The sequence below is a fragment of the Arctopsyche grandis genome, chromosome 1 (genome assembly GCF_051622035.1).
Source record: "Arctopsyche grandis isolate Sample6627 chromosome 1, ASM5162203v2, whole genome shotgun sequence".
Lineage (NCBI taxonomy): Eukaryota > Metazoa > Arthropoda > Insecta > Trichoptera > Hydropsychidae > Arctopsyche > Arctopsyche grandis.
In genome coordinates, this window is record NC_135355.1 from 29,222,409 (window position 1) to 29,242,753 (window position 20,345).

At 32.6% G+C, this 20,345-nt stretch overlaps 1 long non-coding RNA gene across 1 annotated transcript; it reads right to left on the minus strand.

Moving 5' to 3' along the window:
- Positions 1-13,941: 13,941 nt before the first annotated feature.
- LOC143915750 (uncharacterized) lies at positions 13,942-15,397 on the minus strand. The gene is made up of 3 exons (XR_013260928.1): positions 14,703-15,397; positions 14,439-14,589; positions 13,942-14,363 (listed from the first exon to the last, which is right to left on the minus strand). It is a non-coding gene; the product is annotated as an uncharacterized LOC143915750 (long non-coding RNA).
- Positions 15,398-20,345: the final 4,948 nt, after the last annotated feature.

The following is a 20,345-nucleotide window of genomic DNA, read 5'->3' on the forward strand; positions in this document are numbered from 1 at the left end:
AAAAAACCAATCCTTATAAACGTGATAAAGTAAAATATTAGCGAAGTTAATTAATTATAAGTATTTTAAAGCAATAAAAAATAGCAATATACAGAAAAAACATCGGACTAATTATTTCAATACTCACTTTTGACAATACTAGATATTGAATTAAACACGGCAAAAGCCAAAAATCTTTAAAAATTGCGCATTTTTTTAAACACTAATATATAATTTCGAAAGAGACTTTGTATGTATGCTTGTTTTTTTGGTCCGTAGAATCCACGACGTTCAATTAAAAAAAAAAAACAAATGAATATTCAAATAAATTTAATCAAATGTTTACTATTAGATTAGCGATGTTTAAGCGGTTTATATTACAAATTCCGAGCGAAGGCGGGTAAAACCACTAGTATCTCATAAACGACAAGTAAAATAAAATTTAAAATTCAAATAAAATTTAATACATACTCAAATTCAATGGGTCAAATTTAGTAATGATTGAATAATCTCCGCACCGTTAATTGTTTTGTGTTGTTCGGTGTAATCGATAGAATGTCAAAAAGTGGGTGTAAAAATAATATGCATTAAACATTAAAAAATACAACATGCACAGGAAGATAAAAATAGATAAAGTATGTACTTATACAAGTTGGTAATATCAATTTGTCGAAATGTAAAAAAAAAGTATTTTTAGATTAAAATCCTACCGTAAAATTATATGCCTAGGATTGGCAGCCCTATCTAAACCAGCTTTATATGTATTTATTTGATTTTAATTTCAGGTTTCATTAATGCTATTCCATTGACTCATGATTACGATAACGAAAAAAATATTAAACGTATTGGAAATATAATGAAAACTCTAATTTTTTAGTAGAATTTTATGGCAGCTTGAAAACTAGACTTTGAAAACTTCTTTTGGGAGGACTGTCGTGAAAATAGGCACGAATTGACGTATTTATAAAATGTAAAGGACATTGTTTGCAAATTTGTAAATTAATTAAGTGTGCGCGTGCCGTGCCGCCAATGGTTGGTTTTTAGCTGAGACCGGTTACCAATTCCGAGAAACCGAAACTGGATGTTTTACATAACGACGCACACGAACAGTTCATCTCGTTTGTCTGTTCATCTTGCAACCGACTCGTTGCATTGAATTCATTAAGAAAAAAATCAACGGTCTATTTCTGACGAAGCTCAAATTTCCGCAGAAAGAATAATATATATATATATATACATACATACAAATGAATATTCATAAAATATTCAAAGCGTAGTTCTCACTTTGCCGAAGTATTTCGGTGAAATTAGACTATGTTTGTATATGTATATAAGAGACTTTCATGAGATTTACTTCTTCGTATTGAAAATAATCAAAAATTTTCGGCAAAATGAGCGTTACTCAGTGCGTGTATTATATAGTTTGTTATTCACAGCTAAGAGATAAAACAATGATTTTCAATGCGACAGAAAGGACATTGGGATTAAAAACACGTCCCGGAACATATTATGCATTCTCCTACTGTTTTGAATCTCCATCTTTTTATTTTCAAGTCAATAGGTTTTAACTTGTTGAAAAAGTGTCTATTTACATTCAGGACAGCTACATTGAATTGAGAATGGAGTGAAAAAATAAAGAGTTATAACTTTTTATTTGTTACTGATTACTTCACGTCCTATCCTAGGAAGAATTCCGCGTCGAACGAGACAGTCCAGTTTTTCCATTTCGATCTCAAATCAGTACCATCAATCAACTGAGCAATTATTCTGCTAAGTCGACACCAGATTACGTGCTGTTTTGTATGCAAAGTACATATGTACGCGTTGTTTTGAACCAACTGCTCATTTCATTCAACATTCAGCACAAGCAAAAAAAAAAACGACATCGAAAGCGAATAAGTAATAGACTCCATTATAAATAAACTGGTGTAAACATACATTAAAGGAACAGAGTGAATTGTAATTAGATCTTCGATGATATGGGGATAGCACCATCATAAATTTAAATAAGACTAATATTTTACAATCCAGCATTGAATAGTATTAAAATTTATCGTTTCCTTCGCGGATCATTTTGAAATGGACTGATGTGTAGTTAGCAGTATAAAGTGTTAGTATCAAATATGTATCTTCTTCGGCTCGTAAATCTGATGTACATATATGTTACAGTTGAAGTGTATTGTTACGGGGACAAGAAGGAGAAGGTGTAGAATATTATAGTCACAGATTTTGTCAAATGATTATATTCTTTAATTAGCAGTAAATATGAACAAGACTAATATACAAGTTTGTATTACAAGTTACTAGTAAGGCAGTTTAATCGCAAGTAACTATGTATGTAGTAATCACAAGTTACTAGTAAGACAGTTTAATCGCAAGTAACTATGTAGTAATCACAAGTTACTAGTAAGGCAGTTTAATCACAAGTAACTATGTATGTAGTAATCACAAGTTACTAGTAAGGCAGTTTAATCGCAAGTAACTATGTATGTAGTAATCACAAGTTACTAGTAAGGCAGTTTAATCGCAAGTGAGGTTCAATAGATCTAACATGAGCATTTATACACAAAAGAATGATAAGCTTTAACCAATCACAGAATTTTGGTAAATAACAAAGTGATTAAGATACAGAGCAACATCCGTGTGTAAGACAGTTTTAATATTTGATTTATGTATCCTTTGAGAGTATCGAGACATTTTTGAGTAGAAACACAATTTATCATAGAGATAAATAGAGATAATAATATTTTAGGGTTTACACGTATCGTGGGACAAAATGCAGCTATAGCAATAAAGATTATTAAAAGTAATACTTTGTATTTCAACAGGTCATTAACTGTGTCGTCTTATATAGCAATCGTGTTAGAAACTCGCATAAATTATAATAGATAAGAAGTTAAGTAGATAGAGTTGAACAGAATAGTTGATTGTACAGGGTGGAAGCAATAGAGATATTGAAAGTCTCATAATTAATGAGTGATAGCTTTAAGAGATACATCATAAGTAGTTAAAAATGAAACAGATGTTCAAACTTAAGGTTAAAGGGTATTATACATAAGTATATACATAGGTTGTAAGATCCTACCACATAACAGTATCTTCCAGTTCTAATATATTTTGACTAGTTGGAATATATTCGTCCAACCCACGTAAGTTGATTCATATGACGAATTACATTCCAACCGGTCAAAATATATTACAACTGAAAATACAGTTCGACTATAAGTTGGTACCAGGTTAGATGCAGAGTTTAGGTTTTCGTGGAAACGTCAAACGATTAATAAATTGAGTTGGAAAGCCACATTTTGCTTTGAATACATTCTTAGATTTATCTTAACACGGTACTCGTTACCTTTATTCGTAATACCTAGCAAATGTTAACGCATTATTGAATTCTGAAACAATCGTAAAAATATTAGAGCTTTCAAAACTCATCTGTTATATTACAACTGGCGCACGTTGTTGAAAGTGTATTTGCACTTGCAGAATTTTACTAGTTGAATTGTATTCGAATATGAATGACCTAAAACGCCAGTTGGAATATATTACAACTGAAAATACACTTCAATTTTAGCTATTGCAAACATTGGATATCTTGTCCTTGATCTTCATTTCAGATGAATTCTTTCATTTATAATTGAAATAAAAAGTACTGGGATGCGCTTCGCTCTATAAAAACTTCCAGTGTGTTTCGTCATATATTAATTTCCTTAGATTATTATTATGAAATAATGGGAGGAAATTTGAAAACCTGAGGTATTGAAAGGTGTTCACGTTCGAGCTTCAAAATATATGCTAGTCGCGTCCGTATGGTACGCATGAAGCGACATTCTTCATCGGTGTGGCCCATGGGGTGGGAGCAGGAGAGGTAAAAATGCGTGATATTATGTGAGATTCGTTGTTGACGATGGTATTGTTGCATAAAACTATTACATATTTGAATTATTGTTCCTACAATTTTATTTTTCAATCGGTGTGTAAATAGAATATCACCAGAAAGCAATTAAGAGACCTTGAATTATGTAAGATGGTCAATAAACAATAAATATATGCTATTGCATTTATTACTATCAAATGAATTCAAATTACTATTTATAATCTGCCAGTTGATTGCAGATTATAAATAGTAATTTGAAGCCAAATTAATTCAAATTACTATTTATAAGTTATAACCCAGTTGTTATTGTTAAAATCACCTGGGCAATTTAACGTAACGATTTATCACAGTGGCAAACTATCAAGTAGCAGGTAGGTAGGTCTTTCAAGAAATAATATTAGTAAACGTTGCATATGTATAATACGGGTCTACGTAACGAGACAGAATGTTAAACGACAGAAAACGCAAATATCGGCAGGCAAAGATCGAAAATCGAAAGATCTTAAGTCGAAAGATCAAAAAAAAATGGTGCATGGTAAACGGTACATACTCACGTACATACTCACTTAATTTGCGCGAGCAGGATACAACAGGAACAAGAGGAACAGGCTTTTCCTCCCGTATTCTGCGCGCGAACATTAATACGGGAGGAAAAGCCTGTTCCTCTTGTTCCTGTTGTATCCTGCTCGCACAAATTAAGTGAGTATGTACCGTTTACCATGCACCATTTTTTTTTGATCTTTCGACTTAAGATCTTTCGATTTTCGATGTTTGCCTTCCGATGTTTGCGTTTTCTGTCGTTTAACATTCTGTCTCGTCACGGAGACCGGTATAATACATACGTGTGTATATGCAGTGGTGTAGTGCTTAATAAAAAAGAACCAGGTCGGGTTCAATTTTTACGAACCCCCCCCCCCGCTTTTGCCCTTACTAAAAAAAATTGTATCCTAATATTGGTAGTTCGAATATTTATAAAAAAAAATTAAATAATTAATAACAAATATTCTTGTTGAAATTATGATGTATTTTTTTAAATTTTATAAAAACTTCCATAATGCATCCTCTTCGACATCTTTGATTTTGCAAAACCCGTGTTTGTGTGTCAACAGCAACATTTGCTTTTAGCGTATGTATTCACATATGTACGTATGTATTCACATATTTTACGTATGTATTCACATATGTACGTATGTATTCACATATTTTACGTATGTATTCACATATGTACATATGTGAATACATACGTAGTTAGTTTTATGGTCATGTAAAAATTCTCGAGATTTTGATTGATTTGAACTCAGAATCAGTCACTGATGACGTTTTCATGGGATTTTTTTAATTGTTACTAGTGTCTATGTATTTTGGAGTATCATACAAAAACTTAGTATCAGTTACAGAAACATTTGTCTAAAAACAGAAACAAACAGCATAACAACCAGTGGCGGCTGATCAAATGCTGTATCTTTATCGCACAGTCCATATTTGCAGTATTTTCCGACCCATTGATCATTTATTTAACGCATTAAATTTTTTATTGTTACTATTTATGATTTTATCTTATTTTAATTTTGTTGTTTTATATATGTATGTAAAAACATGTGTATCATCATTCATCATCATCATCATCAACAATTCACCATCCACTGCTGGATAAGGGCCTCTCCAAGATGATTCCATTCATCCCCGTTTTGGGCAACTCCCCACACATTTTTCTAAATTCATCCACCCATCTTCCTCGCGGCCTTCCTTTCACCCTTTTACCTTCCCTCGGGTTCCATTCCAGCACTTCTTTTGTCCAGCTTCCATACATTCTTCTAGCCAAGTCATCCACGCATTATCATTTCAATCTCTTCACTCTTTCCAATGTGTCAACTACCCTTATCATACTATGCAGCAATAAATACACGTAAGTTGCGTTAAGATAGGTTCATATGTAAGATAGGTTCATATGTAAATTTGACCTAATAATATTGGCATTTAATTGGGTAACAATATAATAATTATTCTTCATGGTCGTAAATATTACCGAAACCACATTTACAATCGGCGAGACCGCATCTCATTTTCATATAAATTGGTAGTTATGTAGTAAGGCGACTAGCTACCGAAACCACCGGATGTATATGGCTATCTTTTTATCTATTGTACACTCCACATTGTAAGTTTGTTTGTATGTATATTACGTTGAAATCGACCCAACAGATTTTCAATTGTCAAGGAACGACAATCCGTTATAAATTATAATTATGTATCTAACCACTATCGATAATAAGCGTCTGTGATAGTGGATCATTTAGTTCTGCTTATATTATGATATCCGAGACTACCATTCTTCGAGTTTCATTTTTTCGATTTAAAACGAAAGTATGAAAAAACAATTGGGTTCAATCGCCAAGAAATTGGATCCTTACCCAGATGTGTGTGTGTTGGTTGGTCTTTATCGCCAGTAATGCGACACCCAGATAAATTGACTGGCTCAGTTTTATGCACCGACAAACACAATCATCGACTCCCAAACAAAAACCAATTCAATATCACAATTTTAAAAATAATTAATGTATATCAGAACTTTTCAAAAATATCAGTTTTGTTGAAACTGGCTGATACTAAGTAGTAATAATAAATGAGGTTTGTAAAAATCATTGTTATTTTGATCTAGTATAATCTATCCAACTTTAAAATAGGTTTGTAATTCTAAAAAAAAATATATGTGTATATCTAATATATAATTTGGAAAGATACATTATACATGAGGAAACAGTTAATTGATACAAAGGAGTATTTATACTTGTCGAGGAACGTGACTCATCGGAGAGCTAGTCACGGTAAATAACATGACTTTGCCTATAGGAAAATAAAACTCATCAGATTCGAATACATATATGTATATTTATGTATTTGTATAATAAATATTGCATGCCCGATAGTATTACATTAGACAATATGAAAGAAGTAGTTAAGAATTATTTATATCTAGGTCAAATTATTGTCAAATTATTACAAATTATCTCCGGTAATAAAGAAGAGGAAATAAACAGATGTATGAAATTAGAATAGAGTGCATTTGAGCGAATAAATGTCGTTGTTATTAAAACTAAAATGCCACTGTGCCTGAAGAAAAAGATCTTCGATTAGTGGATCTTACCAGTGATGACGTATTATATATGTTCGAAACTTAGACATAGTACGCCAGAATGTTGGATAAGGTCCTGCGTACTTAAAGAAGTATGGAACGCTGTATCCTTGGCATAACGAGGAGATATATAGATAGAAAACGGAATACATGAATTAGAAGTATGAAAAAGGTGGTTGATGTAATGGTGAAGGTAAAGAGATTGAAATGGCAATGGGCGGGTCACGTAGATAGAAGAACGAATGTAGATAGCTGGACGAAAGAAGTGCTCAAATGGTACCCGAGAGAATGTAAAACGGTGCAAGGAATGCCGCAGGGGAGATGGGTGGGTAAAATCAGAAAAATGTGTGGGATGAGATGGATAAGAGTTGCCCAAAACGAAGACAAGTGAAAGCATGTTGGAAAGGGTTTCATCCAGCAGTACATGGCACATGGTCGTGAATGATGACGATACATATGTATGCATACATTTAAATCTTTGCAGTCGATATTTATATTGAGACATTGGAATATAATCGGGTGATAAGCATTTTTGCATTGCGTGAATTATAAAGAGGGTTTTTATTAGAGGTTATAAAGAGTGTTTTATAGGAGGTTTTTTTTTTTAATTGGCAACACTTTTTCCAACAACAGCCAATTTGAAAGTTAGTTGATAGCTTATTGTGCTCAGTTTGGTTTGTCATTTTATCGTAAACAGACTTACGCCAGAACATGTGCAAATTGTGCAAATTTGTTTCAAAAATCGTGGTTCAGTTCACGAAAATTGCCGTGCGCTACGTCCATTTATCGGTCGTGAATTGGCCTCCAAGATCGTTGGATTATTTTCTGTGGGTATATGTGAAATCGCTAGTCTATACCGATAAAACAGAGACGATGGACGGCTTGGAAGCCTTCGCCGCGTTATTGCCGATATACGGCCTCAGCTGATCGAAAATTGGAATTTAAACACTAATGGCATAGCAGTATCTTCCAATAAAACCAATGGTGTTACCACGATTTTTATTTCATTTTAAAGTTCTACACCTTTAAAAAAAACACACTTTATTTATAGAAAATAAATAATCACACAATGAGGAAAGGGATATAATCAAAATAAGAATATTCACTAACACTAAAAACTAAAAAGCTTCTTCAAATGCAGTTGATTTATTCAAATTATTTTCTAATGTAGGACTTGAATTTCAATAACAAACTCTTCATCAAATTGTAAATATTTCAAATTCAATTCAAGTTAACCAGCAGCATAGACTATTAGTAAGCATATAATACTTTCGAACAAAGTGGTCACGGGTTCAATGCTGGCTAGAGCTTGGATATGTGACTCCAGATCGACCGTTTCCTATCAGAGTTTGCCAATTTTTATCTGATTTTCGTTGAAACGGTTCGAACAAATTAGCAACATTTACACATTTTCTCACAAAATTTCGTGTTTTTCAGCATCTTGAATTTCGCTTATTTGTATAAATACTGCAAAGCTGTCCATATATGTCTCTGTGGATGTTAATGGAATACTTACAATACTTCTGTGTATAATGTAATATCGTGTATAATGTAATATACGTGTATAATGTAAATACGAGGGTGAATACCTGTATATATAATTAATAATTTTTAATATTTATACCACAATCGTCGCTTTGGAGAAATATGTTAGGACGAGTGTGTATGATTGATTGAATAAAATAAATTTAAATCGATAGAATTTTTGAATCTTCCTTCGTCTTCTTCTTCGAGTGCTTGAGAACAAAAATCTTCAAAGGCTGGGACCACCTGACTGAACAGGTCTTGGTCCTGTGCTATTCGAACCAGTTCTTGAAATCCCATGCTGGTCCATTTTCAAATATATGTATTTCAAAATATAGAAAAACCACCACTTGAATGAATAACATTTACATGCCTACGTACATGCATACTGTATGAAACTAACCGTGTAATTGAAGCTAAATTGTGTATATTGAATAGTGACTTTGAATTCTAAATTTATCTTCAGTTCAACACTCACATGTTTTGAGGAAATTTTGTACAAAAAATTGGCATCATTTTGACCGTTTAAATTCGCAAAATCGGACGAACAACCTCTTCCAATGTCGATTATATTCGCGCCTCGATTTATTTCAAACACTCAGTATTTTTTTTCATCCGGCTCAAATGTTTTCATTTTGCACGCAAAAACAAACACAGAAACATGATCAACTATCGTATTGTGAACGTGGTAGTTAAATTGCAGATGCAATGACAATTTTAAAAGCGCGACTATCGTTTCGCAATAATTGCTGGAAACACAATCGATTGATTTTTTGATCGATACGATTTCAATTACGAAAACCAGTTTCGTCTGCGCGAGTGGTTAAACCAGTTTCCCGGTCTTCGGCTGGTCACCCTACTCACGCATACAAACACTGCACGTAAGCAAACCTACCTGACTATATCACTCAATATCAGCTACTACGTACTTGGAAAACCATAATTTACCTAAGGAAAACGAATCGATTTAATTCGGAAAAAAAAACAACGTAAACAAACCATTTATATGTGAAGTTAACGGCAGTAGCAAATTTAATTCATGAAAATTTATATTATTAATAAAATATTACATACATATTGTGTTGCGTCATCGTCAGCGATATATCGCAATCGTAGAAAAAATGATGCACTTTCTTACATAAAACATGGCGCTATTATTATACCAATTCACACATACGTGCAACGCTGTCACGGACAAGCGATTGAGAAAGAAAGTGAAATTCGACCACAAAAACCATAATATATGTATACGGGTAAATAAATTGACGATGACGTCATTTTTAACGTACTTTTATACGTATAATATGACCGGTTACTGTATTTTTTTTTATTTAGTATGTGTCATCTTTACGTGTTTACGCCTCATATTGATAAGGCACCCTATGCTACTTTTTACAGAAAAAAAACTAAGGCAACATCGCCAAACACACTTATCATTCCTCTTACTTCACTGTTCACTATCTTTCTCGCTCTTTTAGAAGCAACTTATATTATTTACGCCAAATTCCTCATTTCGTTATTGTTTCCAAAATACAATAGTGCAAATAAATAGCACACGAAATTCTTAAACCAAAAATAAACGTACAAAATATGAAATATGTATCAAAAGATAAATTAATCGAGACTAGTCTGGCTGGATACATGGGCTTAGTCTATGTAGTAGTCATGCAGATAGATCGGCGGACAAGTTTTTCTCGCAAAAAAAAATGGTTCACTATTGTCAACCTTTTTTTATCTATTGCTTTGTAGCACAATAGTGAAATATTTTTTGTGGACAAAAGAAACTTTTCCGGCGATCTCTGATCATGAAATATGTAGGTAAAACATGGATGTAAAGGCGCAGACACTCGATAAATATGTACATATAATCGATGAACTGTTTTTTTATCATATTATATGTACATATGTATATCACGATGTACATATACAAAAACAAACTCCCAGTAAACACTATATGAGCCGTTATATTTGCAAGTGACATATGTACATAAGTTCATTTTTCTTAATTTCAAGAAATATTTCGTAAAACATTAAATATAATGATTTGCGTTAAACAATATTTAAAAAAATACAGGTGTTTTTTTACACTATGTTTATTCCGCTTTTCCGAGATACTGTACATATCGAATTAAATAAGTGGTAACAATTTTTTTAATGAAGTCAAACAGAAATAGTGTTTTTGGAACTGAAAATTGGACTTCCGCCACTTTCAAACATAACGGCGCATGTAACTATTTACATACATATGTACATATGTACATATGTACATATATATGTAGGTGATGAGCAAAATATTTATGTATGTAATTTCACACATTAGGTGTAACGTAAAAATTCGTTTGCACCTTGGGTGCAGAACATATTGGTTCCAGATGTAATGTGTACGTTTCAGTTAGTTGAATTGAGTTACTATTTTCATAATGCAGTGCCAACAGTTGTCATGCGTCATCCAAGGCGAGAGAGGCAAAACGTGCTAAATTTATTCGCTACAAATTTCAACTGGTAAATTATTGTTGCCGAGATAACTTGGACGAGTATCGAAGGACGCGATTTCAGTACCATTTCCTGATTTCAGCAATGAATTCCGATTTGAAACTGCAGCAGGAAACGGAACTGTTATGGGACAAGGCCTTACAAATAAATCAAACGCATTTACATAATTTAAATCCACACTGGCGACTTCACTGATTAACTGATTTTATACACTTATCCACGGAAAGAAATACAATAATTTACAATGTAAAGTATTTCATTTGTGAATGTAAATATGTATAATTCATACCTTTATATAAACGTAGATCGGCTTAAAAGTTGCTAACCACATAGAGATTTGTATCCAACCACGCAATTAGATTCTCTAGCTTCGACAATTGTCGCAGTTTAGGACGCTAAGTCTATGACCAGCCCTGCAACGAACGCAATAATATGAGCATTGGACCGATCACACAGAGGACAAAGAATAATTGCCATCTTCAAATCTAAAATGCCACTTAGCCCGAATAAAAAGATCTTCGATCAATGTTTTTTACCAGTGATGACGTTTGGATTTGAAAATTGGACATTGAACTCCAAAATGCAAGACAAAATCCAGTGCAATCAAATAAGTATGGAACGTCGTATGCTTGGCATAATGAGGAGGGATAGAAAATGGAATACGTGGGTTAAAAGTATGTATCCCAAAGTTGGTTGATGTAATGGTGAGAGTAAATAAATTTAAATGGTAATGAGTGGGCTACGTAGCTAGAAAAACAGACGATAGATGGACGAAAGAAGTGTTGTTGGACGAAAGATAGTTGGACGAAAGGACGAATGATACCCGTGAGAATGTGCAAGAATACATGGAAGGTCACGGAGGAGATAGGTGTATGAAATCAGAATGTGTGGGATGAAATGCTCAAAACAGACGAATGGAAGCGTTTTGGGGAGGCTTTCATCTAGCAGAGAATGGTGAATGGCTATTAATGGTGATGATGATCTGGTTGAGGGATTGTTTAATTTGAGATTGTAAACGTGTTCTAATATTGTATGCATTTATTTTATGTTTTACAAACTCAAATTAAACAATCCCTCAACCAGATCAGCTTATTTTAGATTAAACAAATCCAAGTTATCAGAAATATGGTTGAGGGGTTTTATACTCCTTGCAACAGGTGACGAAGCCATCAAATTGGTACATGTCACAGGAGAAGAGAACAAACTGCGGCATTTAATGTACCTAAGGTGGCTCAAAGCATTGATGCTAAATGTACATACATACCAGTGGCGTGCCGTGGAAATTTTCCATTTTTATCGCACATATTTACTTGTGTGCGCGAGCAGGACACAAGGGGACTAGGTGACGTCATACCAAGTCCCCTTGCATCCTGCTCGCGCACACGTAAGTGAGACTGTACAATAAAAAGGAAGATTTCCACGGCACACCAGTGGTATATGAATATGTATATACACAAACGTGTATATATATATATATAAAATATAAATACAATATTTTAATAGCTCCGTACATGCATATACCACCGAGAGTATTAACTTTCCTTATCGAAAAAAATAATTGGGCGCCAACGAGAGAGACGGATAAGGAAACGATTTGCGGTGTAAATTCGTCGACCAGGAAGCCAGATACACTCATATCTCATTTAAAGAGATTGTGAAGGTAAAATGAGGCTATTTTGCTGAGACTGCGGGTGTTGGTGCTGCTGCTGCTACTGAAGAAGTACATTGATCGAACAGGTTTGGTCTACTGGTCGTTCATACAGTGAAAGTGAACGACAGCACGCTCGGAAAAAGGGTACCATATTGGTGGAGTGAAGGTCGATTGAAAGCGAAGATTGGTCGGAGAGGACCTGAACGACCTCAGCTTATCGTCAGAGGCCCCCTTTCTATTCAGAGAAACTCCACGAGGGGTTTCACCGATAAATCACACCATTTCAGCCTCCCTTACTCAACTGAACGAAAACCAAGTGTTATGATTATTATACTAAATATATTCGGATAAACAATCGAAATATATTCGGATAAACAATCGAAAAAATTGTTATTGATTTAGGTTATATTTTTGGACAAAAGGTTGGGTAATATATTGCAGCGACAATCGCGAGGATTTATTGTAGACATAATCACAACGATTTATTGTATCGACAGACTGATACTTAGATAGTAAGTACCAATTCTCAAATATCGCTAGATCAGTTTATTGTGGTAAATTATAAATCTTTTGTCCTGTACGTAGAACTACATTTATTCGTAAGGGAATCTACTTACAAACGGTAGAAGTCAAGTACTAAGCGAAATTTAACAAAATTTTTAAAATTGACTTCGGTTAGTTACATGTTAGGGTTGCCAACTGGGAAATGAAAAAAAGAGGACATTTTTTTTAAATATTTATTACAATAAAGCCTTGACATTAAAAATTTAACATAAGATCGTTTAGAGCAGCGGTCGCCGACCTTTTGGACTTCACGTATCACTAAATTCATAATTTTAAATCTTGCGGACCAGTTTTTTGAATTTTTAAAAAAGATACGATATAAATTTGTAAATTAATAATCACAAATTTATATTTTATTTATATGAAATGCATTCAGTGGCGTATCATAAACAGTGTGGGCCTGGATGAAAGGTTACAAATTGAGTCCACATTATTTATTTTTAATATTGTAATAATAAATTTGTAGGTAATTTTTATAAATTATTTATAAAAATTACCTACAAATGGTCGATGGATGCTATACAAATAACAATAGACCACTCAATTAGTAAAGCAAGAGAGCAAAAAAGTATTGTTTTTCTAAGAAATTAACAAAAGTGAACCATTATTGGTGCGAAAAGCATCCATCGAATGCCGATCTTTGATCATTAGACAAGTATTGCAACTTTCAAATTATACGAAAAATTCGAAATGTATTAAAAATAATAAAATTCATGTATTAATAAAATAAGTGCCAGTTTAATTTAATACAAACTAAAATTTATAAAAAATTAATTAATTTATTTAGCGCCGCGGATGAAATTTTTTTTCTTATTCTAGAATCTCATTACATATTTGCTGGTGCATTCACTTTCACTTTACCATGAGAAAAATGTTATATTCTGGGAAGCGTTATACTTTACAAAATTGTGGAACGTGAATTATATATAATAGTTATAAATTAAATGAAATACATAAGTATTGGTTAGATCAGATTTTAATTTCTCAAATTTTCTTATGATATTCTTCATATACATACATATGTATATTTAAGCCTAGAACTATGCAATTCGAACATTCCAAATTGAATAAATAAATGTAATCATTACAAAATAATAGTAAAACAAGTTTCAAAACGATCGGAAGACTGTAGACTGAAGAGGCTTTGTAAAAAAAAGAAATATTTTGAGCATATTTAACAAAAGAGAGAGAACAGATTAATTTTATCAAAAAATTACCAAATCGATTGTCCGACAGTACGCCGCGGCCATTCGATTTTCTTGGTTTTTGTCTGTCTTGCGTTGTTATTGAAGTCATCGCATAAGAAGGGGTAGGAGAGTGAAAATCAGTAAATAGTGAAGATGACACGTCGTTTGAAGTTTAGTCACTCTGTGCATACCAAATGAATTATTATTAGTAGTTTTGGAACGTAATATACAAAAGAGCGTCTTGTGCTAGTGATATTGAACGAATGGAGAATGATAAAGATAAATAATACATACATACATATGTATTTTTGGGTTGTCGACAGTACATATTTCAACCGGTTTTGTAAAATATTGTCATTTTCTATGTAAGTATGTGGAGTTGTGGAGAGATACGCGCGAATGTCACACCAGTGCGATGACTCTTATTATGTACACACATGAAATCAAAACAAGAAAAAATAACATGTAAAATAAATAAAAATCTGTATTATGAAACGCCATAAATGTAATAAATCTTAAATTAATTGCTTTCATTTCGATATGAATTGATATGATGGAAACGCGTTGTATGTAATTGCGCATCAGCAACTGAACTGATACCGTGAACAGCTATTACTTTATTGCTGTATCATAAATACGCCCACTTTTATAACGTCAACTTTTATTTTGTATTTTTGTTAGTGTGTTTAAGAATTATATTCACTATCTAGATTTTGATGAGAGTAATGTAAATTCTCGAATTTTTCCACTTTTGAACATACATACATACATATGTATGTACATATGTTGTACGTAATCATAAATTTGTGTATACACATGTTTCAACGGCCAAGATAATGATTCTAAATTTAGCTAAATTTCATAGTATTTTTGTATGATATATATGTATATTTAATTTTTTTGTACTTTTTTGTAGTGTTTTTATGGAATTGCCTCAAGGCGACACCTATGATCAACTTTGTACATAAAATTTATATTTTTTTCATTTCACCATGTTTTTCTGCCTTGCATTTTTGCTTTTTATTTTCTGTATTTTATTTTTTGTTTTTTCTTTATCAAATGTAGGCCACTGTGGCGCATTCGTTTCTTAATTTCATTAGTTCTTCCTGTAATGCCACAATGGTCCAAAACTAACTATAACTATAAATTATTAATAATATTATTATAAATTTGAAATTAAATTCAACTAAAGTTGACAAATGAGGATAGGTAGCCTATTTGTTAGGAACCCGTTTCTACAATGAAAGCAGATAAATTGGCGAACTCTGATAGGAAACGATCGATCTGAAGCCACATACATATATCCAAGATCTGACCAGCAGCACTGGATCGGGGCTTGAACTCTTGACCCCTGAGTTGTTAGGATTATACGGTAACCACAGAGCTGCGTTGCTGGTTAGTTATTACGTAATTATTCAAAAGACTGAAGCTGTATGTATGTATGTACATATATTTCTAGCACATGCAATATGAAAAGTTCGGTTAGTAGTGGCATGGTTCATCTATAAAAACTGTGGTACTGCAGCACCCCATTAATGATAAACTATAGACGGGTATATATGCAAGACTTCCAAATCGATTTCGAGATTTACTAAATGTTATCAAAACCCGAGATACACTGATAATAATCAGTGTATCTCGGGTTTTGAACGGGGCAATATCCTTTTAGGGCGGGGCAAGTTGCCAATGGGCCGTATTGGTAACACAATATAAAATAAATAACATCTCGAAGCTAGCAGAAATATAACAATGTTCTCTTCTTCGACTATCAACTTAAACATATCCTTGGCACATACACTGTTTTTTTAAGAGGGAGAATTTTGATACTAGTGGTTCATTAAATACTATTCAAAGCTAATATTAAATGTCTATTGATTTATAAATTATTTATTTATTTATTTAAAGTTTGGACCATTGTAGCATTACAGGAATTCCTAATGCGCCACAATGGTCAAAAATATAACAGAAAAGAAAAGAAACAAAATAATAACTTAAGAAATTAGACATAACAAAAAAAATATTATTATAAAATATAAAATATTAAAATAATACATTCATATACACAAACAACTACAATAATAATAATAATTACAAATTATAAAAAACAACAGAGAAGGGAATGTCTTATAAAAGAAAAAAGAGAAAGAAAAATAAATATAAACATATGTGGTATATACACAGACAAAAATACATTTATACACAATCATAAAAAATAGCAGTTATAAAAGCAGATACGTAAAAATATCAAATATAAAATATAACATAAGGAATGCCTTGCATCTACAACCAGTTCAAATAAATCAGAACCAACTGCAAATACAAAACATCCATGCGAAGCCCAAATGGAAGAGAGTAAATCAAAATTCCACTCATAAATCACAATCAATCATGAAAACAATGATGAGCGCAGACTACCAGATAAATGGGTTAAATAATAATAACAATCAATATAATCGTTTCGTTCTTGTTAAAAAAATAATTTTAATTTTATAAATTATAATAATTCCTTGAAAAGTCTAAAGCGATTACCAAATTCGACTTCTGAGGTGGCCCTTTTTTAATTTTCATTCATGGCCTAATTGCCGTCGAATAGTTACGTATAGTCTATGAGATTTCAAATCCAATTTTGTGTTTGTATAAACAAACCAACCAGGATCTTGGATTAAAACTATTATTTTGTCTTTGGGTGATTTAATTCGATGTAAAATTATAGCTAATGGCACGTTTGAGCCTACCATATGTAGATAATTCATTATTGATGATGGAAAACATGAATTGCGACATTTAAAATCCAGATGTCTCGCATGTAATTATTCAATTTGTCACAATTGAATGGTCGATGGTGTAGTGAAAGCTGCACTCTGACAAATCGTCGAATTTATTTACGTGGTTAAATTTAACTTAAGAGAAAAATACGTAGTACGAGTATGCGTTCCGTTGACATCACAAGTTGCAATTCACTGTCAATGTCACACTTGGTCCCCCACTTGCTCTCTCGGGCCAATTTCCCAATTTTTTCTTGGCACGCCACTCCGATATTCATCAGTCATCACCATTGTTCTCCCACAGAATCCCACACCTACAAATTTCCATTTTATACAAATGTTCACTTTCACTCTTTGCCAAATAAAACTTAATTTCAGATAGCTCAATGCGGCAATGTTTATGCAAAGATCAGAGCAAGATTGACGTATCCTTAAATATTTATTATAAATAACGGAAATTCCACATTTGAAATATGTACAACATATGTATGTGTACAATAAAAATGCAGGAGAATAAATCCAGATGACAGTCAAACTATTTTTTTCGAATAAATCAATGACATTAATATTAATTTACATCATGCACAACTGATAAAATCTAGCTATGTACATACATACATACTCGTACATAATATACACATATACATATGTATGTAGATAATATTACATCTGTTGCATATCGGTTATGTCTTGTCAGAATATTCTTCTATTTATCATTCTGGGTCTGGGTTACAGGTTGATGACTTCCATTTTTTCCATCATTATTGAATCGGATTTTATTATAAAACATGTACTCTGATATCAGTCAGCTAATTGGTTTAATTTTCAAATTCTTATCATTGATTGGTTTCTTTTTCCATTTAATTGAGTTCTTTTTTACAAAGATTATCTTAGTTTCACTTTTTAACTTCTTACTTTGATTTTCTCTTATGGTATTTGTATGTTTACTCCTATCTGTTTTTTAAGTTTTATAAATATTTCGCACATCAATAAAAATAATGTTTTGCGATTAATAAAATTAAAAAAAAATACTGGTGGCCTGTAATACGTTTATTCTGCTTTTTCGAGATTCTAGACACATCGAATGATCACAATTAGTGAATTGAGTCAAACAGGAATAGTGTTTTTGTAATGATATATCTACATTCGTAGCTAGTATTCTCTTCGCTAGTAATCAATATGGAAAAGTTCATTTTAATTTTAAAATAAGTTTAACAACAATAATAGATCAATTTCGTCAACAATTCGTTAATTTTACGTTTTCGTTTACAAAAACTCAATTTTTCGGTTCGTTTTATTAATTTACATGCATAAACAGGTACAGTATACAGCAAGAATATAGCAAGAACCAAATATAATTAATCAATGAGAAGACTTTGGCACCGAAGATGTTCGTTCAGTCGAGTTTGTATGTTTTAAAAGGAGTCACGCACTCTCTTATAAATAGACTTCCTTTCTGGTTTGGTCCTGTGAGTTAAATTTGAGCCAAATAGAAGTTGGCCGCACACCAAGGTTACGAATCCCAGGATTGTTTCAAAAAGTAAAAAACATTTCAGCGAATAAACAAAGACGCCTTTGTTTCCAGATATCACACCAAGATGTGCCCCAAGGCTCCTTTCCTTTCCTTTTCTGCTTTACATCAACGTCACAAAATCGATGTAATAATTGTCGAGAGGTCATCTCGCCACGACCTCTCAGTGAGAGGAAGGTCTAAAGTTCTCTGCCGCATTAAGCAGTTCCTTCACTTGGGTAAGCACATATGTATATCGCACAAACTTACATCAGCGTTTTTCCAATATTTTACTGTGCTTTATTATTGGAAGAAAATTATTCGTTCTTGCATGTATGTACAAAAGATCGAATAAAAAATGCATCGATACTAGAGAAAAAAAAAAGTTTTGTAACTCTGCGACAAGGATAAATACAAGAAATATCCGATTAATCACAATGGCAATTCCATAAGTCGAACGACAGCCACTGGTGCTATATTTATTATAATGCAAGCATTTTTCTTGATAACATTATAAAACTATACTTGCATATCAGCATATGTATACATATGTAAGTAAGACTAGCGGGTCACGTAGCTAAAAAGAAGGATGAAAGAAGTGCTCGAATGGTACACAAGAAAATGTAAAATATGCAAAAGCCACAGGGAAGATAGGTAGATGAAATTAAAAAAAAACTGTGTGGGATGAGATGGATGAGATTCGCCCAAAAGAGAGACTAATATAAGCGTTTTAGGAAGGCCTTCATCCAGCAGTGGATAGCAAATGGCTGTAAATGTTGATGATAGTGACACAAGTAACACCCAATGCTCCATGAATTTTTAGCGTTTTTTTTATTATTTCAAACATCAAATTACTAGCAAGGTTATGGGGTTCGATCCCGTAGGTTGATCTAGATTCAAAATAATTTATTTCGAGTATTTCCTATCAGTTTGCCAATTTATCTGAATTCATTGTTGAAATGGTTCCTCATCAAATTGATAAAAACCGTACTATGTCACCACTATTTGAACAGTCCATCGGCTATGCCGCCTTTCCCAAGTATTAAATAAAATAAATTAAAGTTAAATTCCGGAGATATAAACATATGCAGACAGTCTATTATTACATATGTGTGTAATAATTAGAGGTAGGATAGTCACAGTGCTATCCATTGTTCCATTGTTGTAAATCCTCTGTAAAAAGGTTCGGCAAACCTTTAACAATGCATTTACAACCTTTGAACAATACGCGGCACCTTCTGGGTCCGGTGACTAGTAATAATTAGAGGTAGGATAGTCACAGTGCTATCCATTTTTCGGCAAACCTTTAACAATGCATTTACAACCTTTGAACAATACACGGCCCCCTCAGGCTCCGGTGACTAGTAATAATAGTTCGTACTTTTACTCATAATGTTGAAACAATTTTTTTAATTTGTGGATGATTAAAATTATCAACAAAAACCTTGTGATAATAAATATATTTACACTTTTTAATAAGAAATATTGTTTTTATTTATTGGGGAAAAATAACTGTCGTGTAATCAATATAAACATGTACATATATTACAGTGAAATCATATTTACACTGACGTTTCAGTGAATTCATATCCAATTACACAATCATTGGACAGTTATATTTTCACCATGGAAATTACATATTCACTGGCCCCTATTAGTGAA